A 23,353-nucleotide genomic window follows, 5' to 3' on the forward strand; every position below is an offset into this window, starting at 1 on the left:
AATAACAAATATGTCAACGAAAAAATACTTAGTACTTAGTAGAGATATAACTTTGAGTTGTTTTACAGTACTAAAGCGTTGATTTTATGATTAAAAAAGTGCAAAATCTGTGTTCCGTCACACATTAAACCAAAAGTATGCTTAGTCGGCATCTTAGAGTCGAAGAAGTGTCTCAAATAATTATTCTTCTTTGCGAAGGATATACCAACAAATCTGTGGTACAAAGAGCTTGTGCAAGACATAGAACTGCTGGCAGTTTTAACCGAAGAAGACAAGTTGCTAAAAGGAAAACAACTGCCACGGAAAATCACTACATAGAACTCTAGGTTTTAAGGAAGCGTTTTGTCAGCAAGATATAGGGACGATATTATTGTACCTCATATACAAGACATACGCTGAACATTTTTCTCCGAACTTTATTTTAATGCACGATAATGCAAGACCACGCACAGATTGCTCATATTGTAACAACTAGAATGGCCAACAAAAACCCCTGATCTAAATCCCATTGAGCACCTCTGGCATCACTTAAACAAGTTAGAAGTGTTCATGTACCTCCCCTACCTAAATCTTGAAGCGCTCTTCAACTTGCTCATACAAGAGTGGCATCAGATAGCACAAGAGAGCATTCAAATCCTCATTAGGAGTATGCCAAGAAGTATCCAAGAGTGTATAGCTGCCAGAGGCGGGAAACAAGTTATTAGTTTACGTTAATGACTGAAATTTTGACTGTTTTTAGTTTTTTAGGTAGATTAAGTTGAATTTGTATATTTTCTTTGACATATCTACAGTTGGTTGCAAAAAAAACGGGAACTGTCAGAATAAAATTGACACATTTTTACAATTTTTCCATAATGTGAAACCTTCTTACGAGAAGTTAAATGACATTTTTAAAAATTATTTGATAGGTATTGTCAAGTAGACAATTAATTGACAAATGGACAAAACCAAATTTACATTAGGAAAATTTTAGTTTTCCGTTTTTTTTTGCAACCAACTGTACATACCAATTAAATAATATAAAATACACTTAAATATGATGTGTGTGAATTTTCATAAAGTAATTTTTATTTTTATTGGTGGTCCCTTAATTTTGTCCATAAGTGTGTATCAAAATTTTAGCAACTAAAATTAATTGTATAATAAATCTTTAAATGGCATTACTTTAGATGGCATAATTTAGAATATCGGTTTCGTCTCTAAAACTGAAATGATTGAATACAAAAATCAAAACCATCCAACTATCGGAAGCAGAAGATAATTTACATGTTCTCAAAAAAAATTGATTCTACGAGTTCTTAGAAAATTGAATTCTTAAATACATACATATGTTGTTAAATGGTAGTAGAGTAGAAAAATTAATAAAACAGTGGTTATCTCGAAGAATCATTTTCTCTGAAACCATTTTTTGTCAGGTTAACAGACAAAATTGCCGTTACTGTATAGAAAACAACCACATCACATCCGCAGAAATTAAATGTACGAACAGAAACGGTAAACTTACATCACGAAGAGGAGTACCTACTTTTTGATTTTTGTTATGTCATGACAGGCTCAAGTAGAGTCCGTTTATATTCAGAACAGCACAATGAGTCAATCTAATAAGCAGAGTTTTATCAGCGGTTTCACCGTTGAAAAGGGCCGTTTTAAATAATCATGTTTACTGAAGATTAATATTGTTTATTTGTTTTTTAATATTATTGTAGCCATATTGAACAAATCCACTAAACTCGGTCACTAGGGTACATACACCACTGCAATGCGAATACCCCTCAGATTTAAAGATGGACCTTGTCCGTTCAAAATTTGATTTTTCGCCAGATTATTGATGTGCTGTTCTCACAGCGGACAGGCTCTATCATAAAGCGGTAAAAACAAATGTTAAACAAACAAAAGAACAACATTAACTTATAAATTCAAAGAAATGATATTAAAATAAATAGCCTCAATCCCGTCAGTATTTTCATGTTTCCAGTTATGAGATTGCCGCACTCACTTGTGGCTCGTACGGTCAAACTTCCCATTCGTGACAAAAAGTACTACTTTATGCACTACATCATAAAATATGATCGTGTTAAATAACGATGTTTAAAAGCATACCTTTCCTGACTTATAAATACGCACATTTCATTTACTGAACTGTCTTAATATTGAAGAAGTAACCTCCATTTAACATGCTGCTGCAATCCAAGTCAGTTGAGAGCGCTTGCTGTCCTTTACAGATAAAGTGTCCTTGCCACATCAGTAGACTTCCGAAAAAAAAATACATACAGTCTTATGTTCATTCATAACTAAATGATTTGTATAAAACCACTTCCTGTCCACGTAAACTTTTTTATCAGATTTTCCGCGAATATAAGTTTTGTAGAATTAACCAACACAGCGGAACCCACAACAGAAAATAATCAATCATCGTAAAGTGTAGAGAAAAAGTGGTCTTAAAGTTGATCCTTGAGGCGCACCTTTTGTTTCCGATTGCATTTTTTGTAATATTTCAGATCTACATCCTGTACGTTTTCGATTCTGAATCACTCTGTGTACGTGCACCTTGCCTGTTTTCACACTTAAATTCCTCCTCAACATTATTTGCACACACTGCTGAAGTGTCAGCTTTATTTCTGTTTTTTCCTTTCAGCAATTACGTTTCCAGGCGCGTGTCTGTATACTTTTCTCATATTCTTATTGTTAGCCGAGCATGTGATCGCACGCTTGACTCACCTCCTTGCTTATTTAACTTAAATATTAATTTCAATTACATTGTTATTAGCTCTGGTGGTTTTTTACGGTTTTGCGTTGTGGATACTTTGTAAGAAGCGCTAGAACAAGTTCTTCTTCAGATCCGTCGGGAAATAGTTTTACCACACCTGTTACACCGCCTGCACTAGTTTGAACATGCTTGCTTACAATAAATTTATACGTGTTAGTTCAGCAACCAAATTCTTCTAGCTGTTGACCTTTTCCGAAGAATATGAACAGATTACGTTACACTTTTACTTATCACCTGTCCGCAGGTTTTTTTGACACTAATCATATGGTAATATTTTATTATTTATTACACCTGTTCAGGTTGTTTGTAAATAGAATTACTCGTAGGCGACAATTTGTTTATAATTTTTGCTTTAATTTTTTTATTAACCGGTGATTTTAATTATAAACGTAGGTAAGGTGATTTATATTTCATTAATATTCCATTAATAAATAAATAAAGAAAAAATTAAAAGGAAACAAAATTAAGGAAGGTAAAAAAAGGGAAAGTATGCTCGTTTCGAAAATGTTAAGATGATTATAAAAATAAGAAGAGTTCAAATTCAATAATGGACTTCCTGTAAGATAGGACTTCGCCCAGTTGTCCACCTCAACTTCGCCTCGGTCTTCAATCTCTGGGCTTAGCACAAAAAAACTCACTTCTACTCCTAATGAGATAATCTACTATTTAAAGTATTTAAACTACATCGTGGAACATAAGGAAGAATGACACAATTTGTATTACAGATAAACTTAATTGACTCTAAGCTGTACTCACTTTCTTCTGAAACAATTAATTTACCACATGCAATAGTGAATGTTCAAGAGTTCGTTAAAAATCCACATTTATACTGAAGTGATGACATAACGTGACATTTTCTACTGAATTAGTACCATTCCTTTCAAGTTAATGATTAGTAAGTACTGATTCCCGTCTTGACAGCTCAAGTCTACGATTCAGTCTAGAACCGTTTTTGCTTTGTTTGAAAAATGATGAAGTACCTACTCGTAGTACCCCCGTGATCAGTACCGTCTCTTTGGAGTGAATCTAGTACATTTAAAATAATAATGTGATGTGCCAATACTTTGAGTGTTCAAGACCACAAATCAACAAATGTTTTTTGTTCTAAGTAAGCAACAAGACTCGCAAATTACTTCAGTCAAGAGCATGTAGTACTTCAGTAGCTTTTTATCTGTTTGACATTTACCAATTGTTTGTTTTCGATATCTTGTTTATTACAACCCGTAAAAAACCACAATTACGGTGCGCTTTTTTCCAGTAAATCATTAGAAACTGAAAGTACACAGTTACACATCCATGAACGGCATTGTCGTCATTGCACTTCCAGCAAACAAACATCTGAGTCACCTTGCAGCGGCGATCCTGCAACGGCCTTTTACATTCCTGCGACCTTGCGAAACCAATCATCTGTCAATGCGGCGCATACGGCGCAAGCAGTTACGGAAGATTAGTCATTTTACTGCCAAACTTCGGCTACGGCCGACATGTTTACCGAATAAATACGCAATAAAATCGCCGTAACAGCTCTTGATTTATGTCGCGTTTATGCAGACTCGTTTAAAAAACCAAACGGAATCGGTTTGATGTTCGCCGATCAGTACGACCTTGGCGGATCAAGAACGAGTCGACGCTGGTGACAGATCACGCTCAGGTATTCTGAGTAACTCAGATCCGGGACCAGATTTCGCAAAACTTGGCTACGAGAATGTCGTGATTTATTAAGCGATTTTGGCATTTCTACTTTCACTACAAGACAGTTTTCTCAAATGTCACAGAGATGGGAAAATTGTCGAAGAGTTTGAACGAGGTCGGCTGTCGGAATGAGGGAGGTATTTCAATTAGAACGTTAGTGAGCGTGTGGGCAGTAATGTGGGAACGGTACAGGTCCAGGTGGTCTGCCATGAGCAGCGACGGAGATATGGACGTGGAAACGATCGCTTCTAATGTCATCGATTCATCACCGGATAAGGTCTTGAGCTGAGTTCATTCCGTCCATTCCTCTTGCTCTACGTGGCGGCATCCCGGGAAAGTAGAAACTCGAAAATCTAAAGTGGGATAACAAATAGACAAAAAATTAGAGAAATTACAAAATATGTTGTTGCTAAAGCACAGTTTTATTCTCCTACGTCCAAAAACATAGAATATTGTTTATAATAAATTTAAAGGAGTACAAAATACTCCTGTGATATGATTTCAGGACTGTCTCAAGGCACTTAATAGATAAAAGAACAAAGTCAATGAATACTACATAATTATGTATGTATTTTTATAAAAATAAAAATCTAGGGGGCTATCAGGCTTACGGGCGGGCGGCTTCCGCTTACGACAGCGCATAGGGTAACGGTGAACAGCCCGACTAGAGTCCTCGTAAGGAGTTCGCCACCAGGTTGACCATCCTCATGGAGAATTGGCGACGGGTTAAGAATAACAGCGAGGACGACGACGCTTTTGAATATTTGAAGAATTTATTGACTTTTGTGGTGTCAGAGTCGCTTTTTGGATCAATTCCCTATTCCGTAATATTTTAACCAACATTTTTTTTGTATATTACACGGCCAGAAACTGTTTTGCAAGTGCTTCCGGATCTGATTCTGCTCTTCCACCTCGTTGCCCGGAACTGGTAAATGCTTTTGGGGATACCCCCAGCCTGTCTGCCCGAAAGCGCTAGGCCGCGGCACCCGGAACTGTGACAGTACGAGCCGCCCATGGTGTCGTGACAGCTAGACCAACAAATCCTCGGTGTGGATGTCGTCGGCACGGCCGGCCGCGGCTAGAAAAGAAGAAGCGGAGGAAGAAAGTCGAGCGTGGAGCGAGCAGAGAGCGGCGAACAAGCACGGTGGCGTAGTCGCGGGCGTTTTAATTTGGCGCGCACGCCTGCCTGCCTGACTGCCTGCCTGGGACTCGCGCGCCTTCCACGTTCTCACGGCCTCGTACACACCAACACATGCATGCAGGAGACTGTCCGAGTCTGGCGACCACGCTCGGAACGTATACACGGTGGTCTCCTCAACCAACGACCGAATCCGGGCGCGCCATATTGTCAAAATGGTGAATGGCACAAGCCAACTACATGTAGTTGGCGGCAACGCGTGAATTGTCTGTGTGGTGGCAGTCTTAGAAATCAGAGCGACAAGGATTTGACAGTAGCAGACAGTACTTTCGAATTGGAGGTTGGGGGAAATGGTATAGATATAGAAGACCATACCAGAATCTAGTAGATACCTACTGTGGGCTTGTTAGCCCATTTAGATCATTTTGCTAAAATGGTGGCCAGACATAAGCAGTACTAGGAAGTCAAAACTATTTGGTGTTTTTCCACAACGTGCAATTCACATAAATAAGTTTTCTACTATATTGTCAAGAAGCAGTACAAGTTTTCTACCATATTGTCAAGAAGCAGTACAGGTTGTCTACCATATTGACGATAAGCAGTACAAATTTTCTACTATATCATCAAGAAGCAGTACACGTTTTCTATCATATTGTCAAGAAGCAGTACAGGTTGTCTACTATATTGTCGAGAAGCAGTACAAGTTTTCTACTAGAAGTACAAGAAGTAGTTGGGAATTACAGTCGTCATGTTGTAGATGGTAAATTTGGCAAAATGGAGGCGTAAATAGAGAGAATGCCAAGAATCAGATAGTGTTAAAATGGTAAAATATTTGTAACTAAAAAAAATGCATCTAGTACAATGGTACGTTACATAAAAGAATGCAACAAAATGCATGATAATTCCTTGCCTTAAATACATAACGCTTGAATATTTCTTGAGTATGTTTTTCTTTTCTGAAGCTCAATTTATTCTAGAGTATTTCTTACTTTTTTTCACTTCTTTTGGTTGACGTTAAAATCTTTGAATATTTGTTTGATTCTTTCCAAACATTTCCAATGAAATTCGTTTTGCTGTAAACAATTTTTTAGATGCTGCATATATTTTAAATGCATTACAAAACTGAGCTTCTTGCAAAATTTATAAAATGGGAACGCCATATGTTACACTAATGAGGAAAAACGATCAGCTTCAAGTAAACGTTTGCAATAACGGCCAAAGACAATAAATCTCGATGGACTTAACTGTAAACTGTGGTAGTCGTCTTAGAGAAAAACTATTACCAACATTTCTTGAAATAACATTAATTCAGACGTAACTTGGAGTCAACACTTCTCTCTTAAAACAGTAATTAGAGCGCTTGCTTTCATCCAGTCAAAAATGTTTATCGCCATAAAAACGTCCTACTACTCTGTCATCTGTCAAAAGTGATTAAAATTGCTACTACTCCTGTCAGATTCTTAAATTGTTTTTAATAATTGTGTTTTTAATAACTGTACCTATTATAAATAAATAATTACCTAACGTTAAAGTTTGTATTGTGGAATTAATCTTGCCAAAAACAACACGACCTAATTTTTTATATCTGATAAATTTCCCAATTTTCACTTAAACATTTTTGCTTTAGACAATTTTACTCGTTGATATTTGGGTATTTTTATTCGAAGGTTAAATCCTCGAGCTAAAGCTCTCGGGCCTAACCAGAATAAAAATGCCCAAATTCAACTGTTAAAGCAAAAAGTTTTCGTAAAATTGAAAATTTATCCGATACAAAAATTAGGTCTTGTTATTTTACCTTCGAGAAAAACAATCAATAATTAAGAAGGAACTAAGTACAATTAAAAAAATGGTAAAAGTAAATCTTAAAAAGCGTTGAGAACATATTTAATTCGCCAAATAACCTCTGGGAGAATAAAATGGAAACGTGTTTATTTTCTCTGTTTTTGATGTCCTCTGTTAAGGTGCGACAATAGTTATTTGTGATCTGGCCGAGGCGCAGCCGAGGCTTGAAAACAGGCGAGGGCAAAAGGCACTTTTTGCCAGAGATGCACATTAACTACATCAAATAGATAAATTTATTCATAGATACATATTAACAATTTTTTATATAGTCTTTGTTGTCAGCTTGCCAATAAAACTAGAAATTTACTATTTTCAATACAATTCTGTACTTATTTACATAATGTATGATGACAGGACAATTATCGGTTTTGTCGGTTTCGTTGCGAACATACTAAACAGACCAACAGATGACGCCATGGTCAGCGTCCGAAAAAGAGTTACTTTTCGTCCGCTTATGACTACGTAAAATTACCGTTTTCATTAAGGTTGGCTAAAGAATATATTTGCTTAAATCTATTTGGAACACTCGAGTTTATATAAGCTGCAAGCCTTGCGAATAAAAAATTTTCGTTATTGCAGAAGCTCTACCCTGTAGATCTTTTTGAACTATCCCCAAAGTATGAAATAAATTGGGGTCAAATCCGGCGACCTCGCCAGTCACGATCCGTCCAACCCGCGACATACGACTGTGACTCGTCAGATTCATTGACATTTCCAAAACAAAACTCCAAATCCTAAAATGCTGCGAAATTTGGGTAAGATTACAGAGCTGTGTCTCCTTCCGACACCCATATTTGTATTTTTTCCTGGTGCGGTGCCATTTAGTGGCCACAAAATTGTAGGTGTTTGTTAAATGGGGTCATAAAAAAATAATACCATAATTGTACACCCATGGCAAAAATAATTAGTTACGAAGCAATGACGCCAAATTACCGTGATTACAAATTTGAAAGTAAATGCAGTAAAAAGGAAATTAAATCGATATTACTGGTACCTAATTTGACAGTTAGTTAGTTGTCCATTAATTACCCACCCATTTCACTACCTACTGGATCGCTTACACGGCGCCTCCAGGCTGTAATTTGGACGACTTCCTGTTCGAGTGAAGAAGAGACGACGCCGGGTGAGCGTGATTGAGTCATCTATTTCTTGGAGGAGTTTTTTTTATCGATTTCTCGATCCGTTGCAAAACCTCGTCCCATTAACATTTTTTCGTGAGTTATCTGATTTTCGCCGAAGGCGCCATCGTTTCGAAATCGTCACGTGTGTCATCCACATCTACGTTATGCAAGCTTCCCCTTTGGCCACGGTGTGGGTACCAGTTTGTCGTCTGGTTTCATCGTCCTCGTCTACGGTCATCAACAGTGGCGTGAGTTCTTAAGCGGCAGCCGCGTAGCCGCCTCATCCCACACACAAGTCTGCGGGTTTTTATTGTTATCGTGTGAGAAAGCGCGAGGGACGGAGGAAGGAGCCATACGACCACCTTCATTGCCGGACTTCACGCCTAACAAAGCAGTACCAGCATGAGGCCACATGCGACTCCGGTGCCTAATGAACGCCTCTCCGGCCAGGCAGTACCCTTCATGTTTGTTCCTGTTGTGGGACTAATTGCGGAGAATTGGCCGTTAAAGCGGTCAAGTTTACGACAGAACGTACGACACGTACCTAACCTTTTACGTAAATGCAAATTTCTGATGGGAAATTTTAACAGATTTGTGCCATACAGTTATATTTACTCGCTACACTACACATATCCAACTAAAGAAAAGAACACCTAGTAGAAGAATTGATTGTAAAAGAGAATTGAAGAAAGAAGAAAAGTAATTTGGAAAGAATGAAAAAGTGTGACGACGCTAGTGGTGTAGACTGAGAAATACGTGAAGATAAGCTGTGACAAAATAACAATGGAAGCTCCTTGACATGTGGTATAGGAGCAGCAATAAAATATATACAAGATAATATAAAAACGAGGCAGAAAATCGTTCAATATAATGTTTAAAAATTTAAATTAGTTAAGAACACAGAAGAGCAAAATATTTTAGAAAAATGAATAACCCTGGTAAATTAACTTTTAAAAATATACGAAAATATTAATAATCTTAGAAGTACAGTTCATCTTTAATTTTGATCTTGTAGAGTGTAGATATATCGGGTCTTCATTTAAATTTCCGGTCAAAGTTGGCGTTGAAGAGTCGATTGTGAACGCACCACTCGTGTTAAAATACAAATGACGGTAAGATTTAAACAGGTGATCCGTAATCCGTGGTGCGTTCACAATCGACTTTTCAACGCCAACTTTGACCGGAAATTTAAATGAACACCCAATATAAACATAGATGGAGCTGAAATAGTATTTTTTAAATCTCTTTTGATTATCTCGTAGACGCACTTTTTGAAACGCATAAAAGAATTACCCATAGGAGATATCCAAGTTTATTGTGTAAGTTGAAAGGGGACCATGGGATAGATTAAAGATAGGTAGTTATGAAAATGGTGAAAAAGAAAATAGTCGGCGGACAAAAACTTCTGCTTTATTACATTTTTGTCTGTTTTCCGAGCTCGTATCTTTTTGCTTGAATTTCTGTAAGTGTAAATGTCTGGTCCATGGTACTTCTGCCTTTCCTGAATCCTCTTTGATATTCTCCGATATTGATATTCTACGAATTTATCCCATTTTATATCGGTCGTCAATATTTTATACGCTACATCTATGCTTTTGTAATTATGGCATACGCTCTTATCCCATTTTGTATCTATGGGTCAGATTATTGCTTCCTTACAATCCTTTGATAATTCTTCCTTCTCCCATACATATTGTAATAGTTTCTGCATGTATTCAATTAACTTTAGTCCTCCATATTTGAACAATTCACCAGTTGTTCCCTGGAGTTTTATTGTTCTTTAATTTCTGGATCTCTCGAATCTGCTTATTGTTTAGGGGAGGCTGTTCACTATTTTGTTGTTTTGTATTTACTTTATATTCTTCGTCTTTGTCTTTTGTTTCTTCTTCTCCATTTGTCAAAGTATTCCCTCCACCTATTCAATATATCGTCTTCAGTTGTGAGTACCTGCCCCTCCTTATCTTTGTGGTAAACTGCTTTGGCTTGGTACCCTCTTCTTTCATTCCTCACTCCTTAATACAGATTTCTAATTTGCTTGGTTTTATAATTGTCCTCCATTCCATGAAATTTTCTCTTTTTTTCTCTTGTACCTTTTTCGTTTTTCTTCTTTGTTGTTCATATACAGTTTTAGTCTTTTTTTTGTAGCATCTGCGTCTTAATTTGTTTCTCCTCTCCAATTCCGTCGGCATTTAGTGCAAAACCATTGTTTCTTTTCTCTTTTTCTTTCAATTTTCTTGAAGTTTTTGGCAGTGTGTTTCATTTTTTCCTTGATATTTGTCCATCTCTTCTCTACTGTACCTTCCTCAATAATGCTATCAGGGTCATTGTTAATCATATTTTCATATTACATTTTTTCTTCTGTAATTTTTAAATCTAGTTGTATTTTCTTCCTTTCCTTTCTTGTATGTCTGATTTCTTGTTTCTGGTATAATCTGGTTAATGTGTATTTCGACCAAGTAGTGCTCTGAGTCAGAATCGGGGCCCTATACAGGGTGATTTTGAAAGTTGTGCAGATATTTTAATGACAAGCTACTGGCTTCATGTAGAACTCGGAAAAAATATTTTAAAAATTCTGTCAAAATTTATTTTTTGAGCTACAATTTTTTTAATTGCTTTTAGTTTTCTACGTTGTCCTACAACCTCGTAGTTAAAATTTCGGCATATTTTAAATACACCCTTGTATACCATGTTTTATAAAATATACGCCAATGCGAAGTAACCTATAGGAAATATGCTTTAAAACAAGGAAACCGCATTGGTGTACGTTTTATAAAATATGATATACAGGGTGTATTTTTAAAATGTGCCGAAATTTTACCTACGAGTTTGTTTGACAACGTAGAAAACTAAAAGCAATTGAAAAAAATTGTATCTCAAAAAATAAATGTCATTTTATTTTTTGACAGAATTTTTTAAACATTTTTTCCGACTTCTACATGAAGCCATTAGCTCGTGATTAAAATATCTGCACAACTTTCAAAATCACCCTGTATATGTTCGTACTTTTGTAATACACTTTTTCTCTAGTCTTTCTATTGCAAGACCTGTTTGTGGTTCTTCCATTTGGAGATCTCTACGTACCTTTATGTATGTCCTTTCTTTGAAAGCATTTACTTTTGATGATCATGTTTTTTCCTTAGCAACATCTATTAGCAGCTGTCCATTTTCATTTGTTACTTAGTATTTACTAAAATCCCTTATAGTTGGTTTGAATAGTTTTTCTTTGCCAATGTTTGGATTCGCAAAAAGACACACGGGTCTCCTTATCTCTCTCAGTTTGGCTTCATTTTTCATTATCATACTTTTATTTGTTTCATTTTTTAGCTCTGCTATGCACATTCTATCTCAAATTTTCCTTGCATCATTTATATCGACCTTTATCTGTAAGGCTCTCTCCAAAAAGTTTTCCAGTATTTCCTTTATTGCGATTTGGTCTTGTGTCTTAACCTAGACTCCTTGTGTAATTATGTTGTTCCTTCTCTTCTCTTTTTCCATCTTCTCCAATCTCTCTTCTACCTCATCTCAATGTTTTTTTGTTGGATTTTCTCATTTTCTGCTCTGAATTCTCTCACCTCTTGCCTATGGTTTTTCAGTTGTTTAGGTTCCCAACATCCGCACTGTTTTATCCATATTGTCCTCCTGGTCCTTATCCTTATCCTTAGTTGGTGTCCTCATCACCTTTTTACTTTTGTTCGGCAGTTCTTTTTCTTGTGCCCTCTCTGTTTTCCAGTTAAAAATGTGTTCAACCTAGCAAGAAATGTAGACTTTTCTGATTTTTCTTGTCCACGTGGCTCAGAAGATTTGTAAAATATATGGTTTACTGCTTTGGGAAATAATGAATCGGTTTATTCGCTCACAGCCTCAGACGTTATAATTTTTCCAACAAAGAAAACTGTTTTTATCTTCTGTGGAGAACGAGAATTAACACATTTCAACTGTTCTGATACTTCTTTTCATTCTCTAACGAGTCAATCTAAATTCTTCTTTGGGATCATTCTTGGAAATTCACAAAATTTCAAATTTGGCACTTCGATACTATGCACATTATAAAATTTAATTTAATTCCAAGGTTTCCAAATTTTTTTGTGGTCTGCAAATTATTGAAAGCTGTATCTTGATTATATCTCTCCAGATGTCTTCCAATGGTTCATTGATCACCAGAAAACTGTCCTTGTAGATTTATTGATAGAGAATTCTTTCCAAACACAGATTAAAACGATAACAACACAACATTATTTTTATTTGGACTGATCTTGTTGCCTGAAATCACTAAACAAGATGACTAGTATGATTTACAGCAAGTCTACCTAAAATTCCTGAAAAACTGAACAATCTGCGACAAGATCAAACTGGTCACTTCATTATCATGAATAAATTTAGAGACGATTCGATTTCTCTCAACGGTACCATCTTCAGTAGCAGAAGTACATGAGCGGACTAATCGATTTGTCATTTTTTGCCTCCTCGAATATCTTGGGAAAAATAAATAAAAGCAGATGATTCAGAACAACCATTCTGTGGCCGTTTCCGTTCACATCACCCATCAACCATCAAGCGTGTCTTCTAACTGTGGATAATTATTGCCAACGGTTCGACTATTAATTATCCTCTCTAATTGGGACCTGAAAACGCGCCGCTCTCTATATTCGCACGTACTTCACCACAAAAGAAGAACATAATGGCTAGCTATTATCACCGTGTATATGTAAGGTTCCTGCGTCTTGCTCTTCCCCCTCGCGATGGTAGCCTTGTATCAGACGCGGTGAGACAGCGGATTCTGTAATCTGAAAATCTTTGTTCTCCGCTTTCAGCCGCAGGACAAGCAGGCATCGGCACGTGTGTATGTTGATTGGACGCGCTGTCCTTCTCTAAAGTCTTCTCCGCAGGATGCCCCGACACACATAGGCGTCTGCCGACTAATAAGAATGCATAATAAATAAATAAATAATTATTCGAGTAATTTTTATAATAACACTGCCTCCAGCCACTTATAAAACTGAAAGCAGCTTAATTAACAGGTCCGTTTTAGTTCGGCTCTTTAACGGAAACACGTGTAGCATGGGTGCGTGATCGCATCGCTGCGATTTCTCGGTGCTCCCCAGGGAGGGGTCACAGGGACGCCCCTGTTTGAGCTCGACCGGTCGTGCGTTGTGCTCTTTTGGTCGGCCCCTTTACTGTGAGAAATGATGGGTGATCTTCACATTCCTTCCGAGGTGCATGCGGTGCAAGAAGATGCACCTATCGAGTCGAACCGCTTTCAAAAAACGAACCACAAAAAGACAAGATCTCGAAACGAATCATTCAGAGAACTTACACGAAGAAATTCGCCTATCCTATAAGAGTTGCATAACTAGTCTCCAGTGCTGGAGAGTTATCTCACGCTGCAGATATATATGGAATTGGAAAAATTATGCGTGAATGAAAACCAGTGAGTGAAAGACAGTGAGCGAAAAACGATTGGCGAAAGTGAAGTGAACGAAAGAGAAACCTTCACCCACTGGTAACTATGGCTACAGACTCTCTTTCTAGGGAGGTATCAAACCAAGAAATATTTGTAATGATGGGGTTCCCCTTTTTTATAACTTATCGACGAAAAGTGAGGCTAAAAACACGTGTTTCTCATGGGACCTGGGGATTTCTCAGGGTCAGTGTCGTGAGAATCAGATTTCGCGCAACTCGTAAGAAATTTATCACGTAAGATTGTCTAGAATACAGTTATACGATTCTCATACGAAAATTTGTACTTCTTTCTTATTCTTGTACTTCGTACGGACATTTTTATCAAGTAAATTCGAGAATCGCCTGCCAGGTGTGTAGAAAGAATTTCAATCAAGATCTCATTAGCTGATGAATAAATTGCATTCATAATGAAATAATTTTAGAAGTAAATTAAGATTTTTTGTGGGTCGACGTCGTGGGCGACCGTAATGTGTAATTTGAACCTTTTACTAGAAGAAGGAAATAAAGAAGCGAAAAGTAGTGTTCGGGACAGAGAATAAACGTTAACGGGAGTACTGCCAAAGTATATAATTTTTTGAAATTTGTGGTTTTTTAGAAATAAGAAATATTGATTCGCCCAGATCGATCGTTTTCGATACAGATTATTTTTATTTAGAAATCATTGAAGAAACGCTTGCTAAGTCCAAAACACTCAAAACAGCAGTACATTTTATGTTGTTGTTGTAGAAAAAGACACTCTTCTAATAATATAGGTACACTCGTAGTTGAGAGCCTTCGGGTTTTAATAAAGTGGAAAAATTCACCAATTCCAGGCAAAGTCGAGATCTTGAATGGTGATCTAGATCTTAAGGACAACACAAATAACAAAACGATATATCGAATCTACTTTCTTTTAACCCTCACAGTTGTATTGTTATTATGCGTGACCTTATAATTCATTTTATTTAGTTTCTATTTTTTTTTGTTATGTTAAAAGGTTTACGACGCGCAGAAATACGCCGTAATGTGTTGTTATTGAGAAATAAAACACAATTGGGTTGTAAAGGTTAATAAAACGAGAGCGATGGGAAACAAATCTGTACATAAATCAAAATAAATTAGACATGAACACAGAGGGCAAAAGAAAAAGAAAATTAAGAAAATGAGTGAAACTATAAGCAATTTGTACCATGTACAAATAAATGAAGAGATAGAAAGATGTAATATGCTAAGCTCATCAGAGAGAAGAAAATTTGAAAGAGTTATAGTGGATACTGAATATTACAAAGAGATATACTTAAACATTTGGAAAAAGATTTCAGATGAGGCACAAAAATTTAATGGTAATAGAAATAGATCAGAAAACTTATTTTCAAGTTTGGAAGGCCCAAAAGAAAAGGGGATTAGTGAATTATTGATTGAGATTCCTAGTACATAGTATATACCGGCAACAATATAAGTAGGAAGAAGAAGAAATGATAATTAATAGAGAAAGAGAAAAAAGTAGAGTGAAAAAAATCTTTTCCGACGACCACTATGCAATATGGCACATTTCACACAGTTTTCCCTTAGTGAAAATTTAAAATTGCAAACGATTTCAACACGAACACGAACGAACAGCCTAACCGTGTACAATGAAAAATTTGAGAAATCTGATTGGCCGACAGCTGTGTGTTTTTATATTGTACACGGGCCGATGATTAACGATGTCTATCTCCGCGCAACGGCATAATTATTTTGTCCGCAGCTCTGTCGAATGATATTTGAAGTTTGAAGGGATGCCGAATATTAGCGTTTTTTTTTGTGGTCGTCGGAAAAATATCGTGTATACCACGTGTTGAAAATTCGATTTCACACTCGTTTGCTTAAGCCACGCGCCTACGGCTTGTGGCTCAATTCTGCAAACTTGTGTGAAATCTTTCATCTTCAACCCTTGATATACAATATACTATTATAATAATTAAGGTTGAGAAAACACATAATAGTGAGAAAAATAAGACAAATGTAAGGAATGTAGAAGATATTTATAAGAAGAAAAGTTTGGAAAAATAAAACCAAAAGTGTCAAAGTAGTAATTATCGAGGAAAATGCGACGTTGGTGTTTTTTTGATTTTTGAATGAACTTTATGTTCAACATGAAAACACCCAGGTATACTGGGTGCCCCAAAATTCGCGGAACAACGTAGTAGTACGTTGTTAAGTAGTCATTAAGAAATCAGGTAAAAATGTTAAAAAAAATCAATCTTCTTTTTTGTAGAACATATGGACCTATTCGTTACACTAAATGTGGCAACATTTAAAAACATTCTATGCATCCTAATAGTCTGCAAATATTTCATTTTTGTTGTATCCTTGGAAACGAGAGGAAAAAATCAAAGCCGTGTTGCCGTACGCTATTTGAGGTAAAACGAACATAAAATTACTACTTGGAAATGCTAGAAATAATGAAGAAAAAATAATTGCAAACCTGATCACAATCGTTCAAAATTATTAGGCCACTGGCTAGTAAAAGACAAATAGTCAAAATCTTTTTTATTATTTAAAATAAATGAGATCAAAGCTGCACCTTCTGGGCCCCCATATCTTCAAATCTAAGAGGTATAGATTTTTTTAATTATTTTTCTCGTTATTTTCTAACATGAATTGACATTGCCTCATTGAGTTGTTCCGCGAATTTTGGGGCACCCAGTATAAAACAAGCGAGTGGACAGAGAAACGCCGGCTTACATAGTGAGGGAAGAGTTCAAGAGGAACAGTGAAAGCGGGAAAGAGAGGATAAGAACAAAATAGATGGAAGCGAAGAGTGCAGAATACTAACGGAATGCTGGAGAGAAAAGAAAAAAAAATACGGAAAAGAAAGAGAGAGAGAAGTACTACCAGAGGAACGGGTATGATAAAGAAGTGGAAAGATTGAGAGCAGAAGGAAGATAGGTGAATGTAGAGCTGAGTGAAAGAGACAAAGACACGGTCAAGCAAGAAAAAAGGGAGCGAATCAAAGAATCCAGAGACAACAGGCAGTATGAGAGGTGTATGGCAGAGGAAATTCCGGAGTACCTGAGGAGGGAGAGAGTACAAAATGGAGAAGACGGAAGGGAGATGGGATGGATGAAAGAGATATGGAAGAGGAAGGAAAGGATAGAGAAGAAGAGGAATTAAAAAGGTTATTTTTTGGAATTTCTTGGAATTGTTATTTTATGTTTATTACGTTAAATTTTATATAAACTAGACAGGATAGTTATAAAACATTGCTACTATTGTAATTGCTGCCAACGAAAACGAGAGCTGTGTTTGCTATTTATTCTATTTTGATGTTTTCTTCAGTTCTAAAATCTAGTAATGGATCAATGTTCCATGAATGGAATGGACAAAGATCAAAGTTGAAAAAATGATTGACCTTTATTTGAATTGATCCAAATTCTCCTTTCAAGTTGGAAATCCAAAATGTGAGCCAACGCGGAATCATACTCAGTTCTCCCTGTATGATGTGATACTGTGGTCTCAGCCATCCCAAAAACTTCAAATCATTTTTGTTTCTGTGGATTTGAATGGTGGTTTTCTCAGTTGAAGTAGTTGATAGTCAGCCACTGATAAAAACCATCTTCAAACCCTTAGTGTCCATGCTCTACAAGAGTTGTCCACTTTGTGAGCATCGAGTATGAAAAATTAGTCATTTAATTGGATCCAAATTGATTTGGTTTCCAGTGGGAGTTGTGCCTTTCCAGCAAAATATTTTATTATGGCATTACAGGCTACTGTTAAGAGTGTTAAGCAACTATCTAGATGGCAAGCATCCCTAGAGCACATAAGAAGTCAGAACAATCAAAGCATCGCATATTAACAATTGATTGGTGAAAATACAATTATTACTCCAGTTAATTATGATCTAAAATGGCATTGATACAGTATTTAACAATTTAAATTTCGCTGCGTCGTTCTGTTTCTGGAGAAATAGCTTTGCATGACTTTCCAGTCGTGTTGATCCTTGAAGGATTCTTCGAACATTTTTTAAATACGGCAACAACTGTGACATAAACAAATCTGATAGTTTTGCGAGACTATTGGTATTACTATTCTATATTTCACTAAACAGTGAAATATAGTACAGTTTTTTAACCGACTTTTTTGCCATCCGGAAAAACACTCACATACTTGCCTTTTTATTTTGACTCGTAGCTCACGTTTCTCCGTTGAAATTCAGCACATTACCTCTTACTTAAAGTGTGACTTAAATCCGCTACTCCGAATTCAAGGAATTACAGTGTTATGTCTGAAACCAAAAGCACTCGTTTAGGGGTCGATTTCATAAAAATCACGACGTCTTGGTCGGATCAAAAGTCCACCAGACGTATTTGAAATTCTCTATTCCAAACATCTCGAGGTAATAAAGATAAGGCGAGTTATCCACGGAAAACATTAGATAGGCCGGCATCAAATTATTTTAAATTAAACACGGGGAAGATTTTAATAGTGGCACGCAGTCGGTTTCTTCTGGGGCGCGGTCCGGGTGCCCCTTAATAAGAAACGTTTTAATTACAACCAACATTATATAGTTGTAGCGTGGCTAACGCTAATGACAGGTCGTTGGTTTTAATATGCACCGGTGAGATGAATGGTATGAGAGAGGTTGAGCCTTCTAGGTGTGCCTCGACTGTACATAATTGATGTATGACGTGAGGGTGGTCTCTGTGTGGTCCGGCACCGTCAACACGACATCTGTGATATCTGTTTAGCGCTAATAGCCCTCCTCGGGCGACTGTCATTCATTACCATCACCTACGCACTTCACTATTGTCTGTGCCTGGTGCGAAAAATTTTTCCGGCAAAAATCGCCCACCTTCCATGCTTATTCATAGAGCTGGATTTTGGGCCAATCTTCTTATTACTTTTTAACCCACACGTGTTGTACTAATGACAACAATATCTGCAGCACTCTGCAGATACGACTCCAGTTAAATCTGTCAAATAATCGTAACCACTAACAAATTAATGCAACAATTAACAAATTAACTTCTGACGTTTAGGATTGCAGTAGTATAAAAAACCGCTTGCACAAATAAGCGAGGCGAACTCACTACACCGCAATGTACTCCACACAGATTTATTATTGCCCCTCAACTCTCTGACGTCATAATTATAGTGAAACAAAGCGGAGAACACAACCAGAAATTCTCGTTTTGTAACAAAATTCGTTAAAATTGGGCATCTATTTCAACAAGGCGGCACAATAATATTTTTTGCAAAGCTGCATTGACCCGACAATCATTTATAGACACCCGTAGAAAAGAATTTTCTTAATCCACATAAGATCAGATGCAAGTTTAATTGCGCCAATAAAAAGAGAAATTAAATTTTACTTTGGTTTATTTCAGATTTCCAATGCGTCTGCTTTCTTTAGCAAATCATCAAGTTTTTATTGTGTTATCTTAAAGGTGAATTAAAATGTCAATAAATGTTTAACAGTACGACAGACTGTTGAATTTAGGAACAGATTGATTGATGTAACTGGGACTAGATCTGTTAGATGTAGATATTTTGTTTTTTGTTTTGGTATTTTTAGACAGTCAAGAATAATTTTACTTTTCGTCGATTACGTTTCGCCGTTTAAAAAGTAGAAAGTCTTTTTATGCTTCGCCCAGTTGTCGACCTCAACTCCGTCTCGGTCTTCAATCTCTGGGCTTAGCACAAAAGTACTCACTTCTACTCTACTATTTCGTATATGTGGAGCATTAATCAATGAGTCGTAAAAATTAAATACTTTCCTAAGAAAAGAAGTGATGATTTCTTGCTGTGTTTTTTGTTCGTCGCATATTTTTTTTTTAAGATCTTTTGTGTTTTGTCGAGTATCATACTTGATTCTTCAACCCACGTTTCTCGTTTTTCTACTTGAAACAAAAATAAAACGAAAATTTCCAGAAAACAGACAGCTTTTTCAAAAAGGTCCCTGCACATTACGATGTTTGTCAAAATTTGCATACGGACTCCACAGCTTCGCCTTTTTCGTTAAACCCCCAAGCCCCTTCGGTGCCCACTCGATCCATCTGTCGGGCCTTTAAAATCCGCTGTCTGGGCTTATGACGGAGGCGCGTTCTGACGTGTCTCGGTCGAAAGCAAGTTGTTGGAAGTGTGGCCCCCCAAGACGAAATCGCGACCGTCGGTGCCAAGGTAAACAATGAACGGTCGCCGTCGTGGGCTGCTTTGATCCCGCACACCGCTCGACGAAAATAAATCTTTATGTGTGTGAGAAGATTTCCCACTCGATCACTTTTATTTCGAATATAAAACGAGAAGTCCACGCTCATTTATAGCGATGATCTTGCGATTAATAAGTGTCGGAGACAAAATTTAAGGAGTGGTCCCAGACGGATCCTTGGGGTAAACAAACCGTCGCCACTATTTATCAGGAGATACTGATAACTACAATGATGGGATGATGAGTTGGTAAAATAAATCTGCTAATAATAAAGGTAATAACACGTGCTCGAGACACGAGACAAAATCAAATTTAAATTCCTTTTTTTTGGCCACTCGATCAAAACTACAGCTACAGCAAACTTGCTACATGCGTAATAATTTAATAAATTATTTCATTAGCAAAAAACTATTGCAATTAATTTAAGCTTGTGTTGCCAATCGATCTTATTTAAAATTTCGTAAGAAATTACTATGTTTCTGATTATCTGATTCCAAAGACAGGATGTAATTATGATATGTACATAAATTTATTATTAATTTTTCAACTAATGATGTAAATTTTATCGTGCTGTCTAAGTTGCTACCAAGATTCGATATTAATCTTGATAGTTCAATTTATAAAGCGATATTAAATAATATGTAGATCGAAAAGTTACAGATTTCTCGTTAGCAACACTTTCACAGTTTTTATTTTTGCACTCACTAGAAAAGTAACAGTTTTCTTTACTTGTTAAACAATTTACTGTTATCGCACGGCGTGCAGTAAAGTGAGTCATTGCCTACCCAAAATGAGCGTTTATGGTTATCTATTAAAGCACTCGTGGTTTAATAACATTTTTATCAAAATTTCAGTGTATTATTGTCATTTACAGCAAAAAACTTCCAATATGAATGTTCAAACTCTACTTTCTAACATCTGTTGCAGATGTAGTTGCATCCGTTACCTTGAATTACCAATTAATACAAAATTCCCCAGAATTTGAAATTTTTTTTTTTTCAAAATTAAAACAAGGGTGCCAATTATAAAAAATAACATAAAAAACTCGTTTTATAAGGGCATTGGCGCACTCATCGCATAGAAAACTCCCCTACGGGTCGTTTTCTACACCTGGGACTCGTACGCCAAATCAACCCTTATAAAACTTGTTCTTTAATATACTATAATAAAACGGATATGGCCGGAACTGTAATGAAAACGAATATGGATACTATCGTGTATTTTTTTAAATTTCAGTTCAAAGTAAGCGTTGAAGAGTCGACTGTGAACGCACCATATATTAAGATCACGGATCAGCTATTTAAATCTAACCTCACTTTTTGCGTTGTTTGTGTTTTTACTCTGCAGACTGACGAGTGGTGTGTTCACATTCGATTCATCAATGCCACTCTGAGTTAAACAAACATCACCAATATGATTTTTTTTCAATTATAATAGATATGTGCCACCCGCTATACACATAAGTCTTTTAAAAATAAATTTTTCAATTAATAAATAAATTTATCCATTTAATTCAATTCAGCCGACTTCAGATAATAAGGAGCAGATGTTTTCACTTTTTTAATTCCTTGTTCTCCTAATTTACACAAGCAAAGAGATGGTATTTAGGATCGTTAAATTTTTTTTCTACAACACAGTAAAACCGATGTCGAATAAAATGTTAAGTTAATTTGACAAGTGACTTATTTTAATTTCGGTATTTTTATCGAAAAACAAGTTTCGTTTGTTTATTAAAAATACGGATTATGAAATTTATTACAAGTCCGTTTCAGTTAGATCCTGTTCAAATTATTGGAAGCTTCAAAGCAGCACCGCCTGCTTTTTTACATTGAAGATTGGTTTTTTCAAAGCGACGAAAAGCGTGTACCACTATCGCATCATATTCCTTTTAATTAACATTTTCATTTAAATGATCAAGTCGGTAATTTTACAATGATTTTTTTTTTGTTTGATCGCACAAATCAAATCTAATCGAGTAACGGTTCGTTTAATGCCAAAAATTTATTTAAATTGAAGAGGGGAACGGCTTAAAGCGAGTTGAGAGCGATCATTCACTCATGATTTAGTTGCTTGGTGGAACAATCAGAATGCATTCTAGCAGCAACTTTTATCATAGTATAAATCAGCCTGTACAGATTTATTCGGTTTCAGTTCAATAGTTTGTCGGTCGCCATTTTAAGTAAAATGTTTCCAAGAAATTATTGCAGCCAGGTTTGCACCAGTTTTTTAGTACGATGCAAGTGTTTATAACAATAATTACAACATACGATGTCCAGTGACCCCAAACAGTTATTATACAGCACGGAAGTTCAATTCAATTTGCTAAAAAGGTTATGGAAATGTTTAATACTGCCTACTCCGTAGGTAATGATATACATTGAGTGAAAGTAATGACATTTTCGAGCTGGAAATCATCATCAGCTGCCTAAATCGAATACAATTACTGGAAAATTTTGCTTCAGAAAAAATCTAATCGTTTGGATAATCAGAGTATGATCTCAAACCGCAAAAAGTGAGGTTAGATTTAATGATTTAAAGAGCTGATCCGTGATCTGTGTGTGGTGCGTTCACAATCGACTCTTCAACGCCTACTTTGAGGAGATATATGTAATAACTTTTTTGTATAAAATTTACTGGTTTCTACAGGTTCTATACCAACCAGTTTGTTGTATCTGTTATAGTTTTCGGCACGAAAACGAATTATGGTTCGAAAACGTAATTTTAGTGTCCCAATTTTTATAAAAGGATTTTGCAGCAACCAAAATAGTTATTTACATTACAAATGCGGTAGGCTACATTTTACAGCGCGAAGTTTTTAGATTGAAACACGACAGCGAAGCGGGTGTTTTAAAAAAACCGAGCGATGTAAAATGCCTACTGCATAAGTAATAATGTATTAATCTTTTTGGCCGACGATCCATTATTACTCGTTTTCTCAAATTTGAAATTTGTTGCAACAATTTTGCAAAACCTTTCAGAGACTGACATTTGATTAATGAAATGGCACAAAGTTGTCTATTATACCGCTAACTGACATGCTTACGATTTACACCACTAGATGGCGCCATCAGATTTTAGACGAAAACTGTCTTAGTATAAATGGACTTTATTTATGATAAACTAACAGTTTTTTCGGAAGTTCCTGAGAGCTTAAAATTTTCGTG

Source organism: Tenebrio molitor, chromosome 3 (assembly GCF_963966145.1).
Source record: "Tenebrio molitor chromosome 3, icTenMoli1.1, whole genome shotgun sequence".
Lineage (NCBI taxonomy): Eukaryota > Metazoa > Arthropoda > Insecta > Coleoptera > Tenebrionidae > Tenebrio > Tenebrio molitor.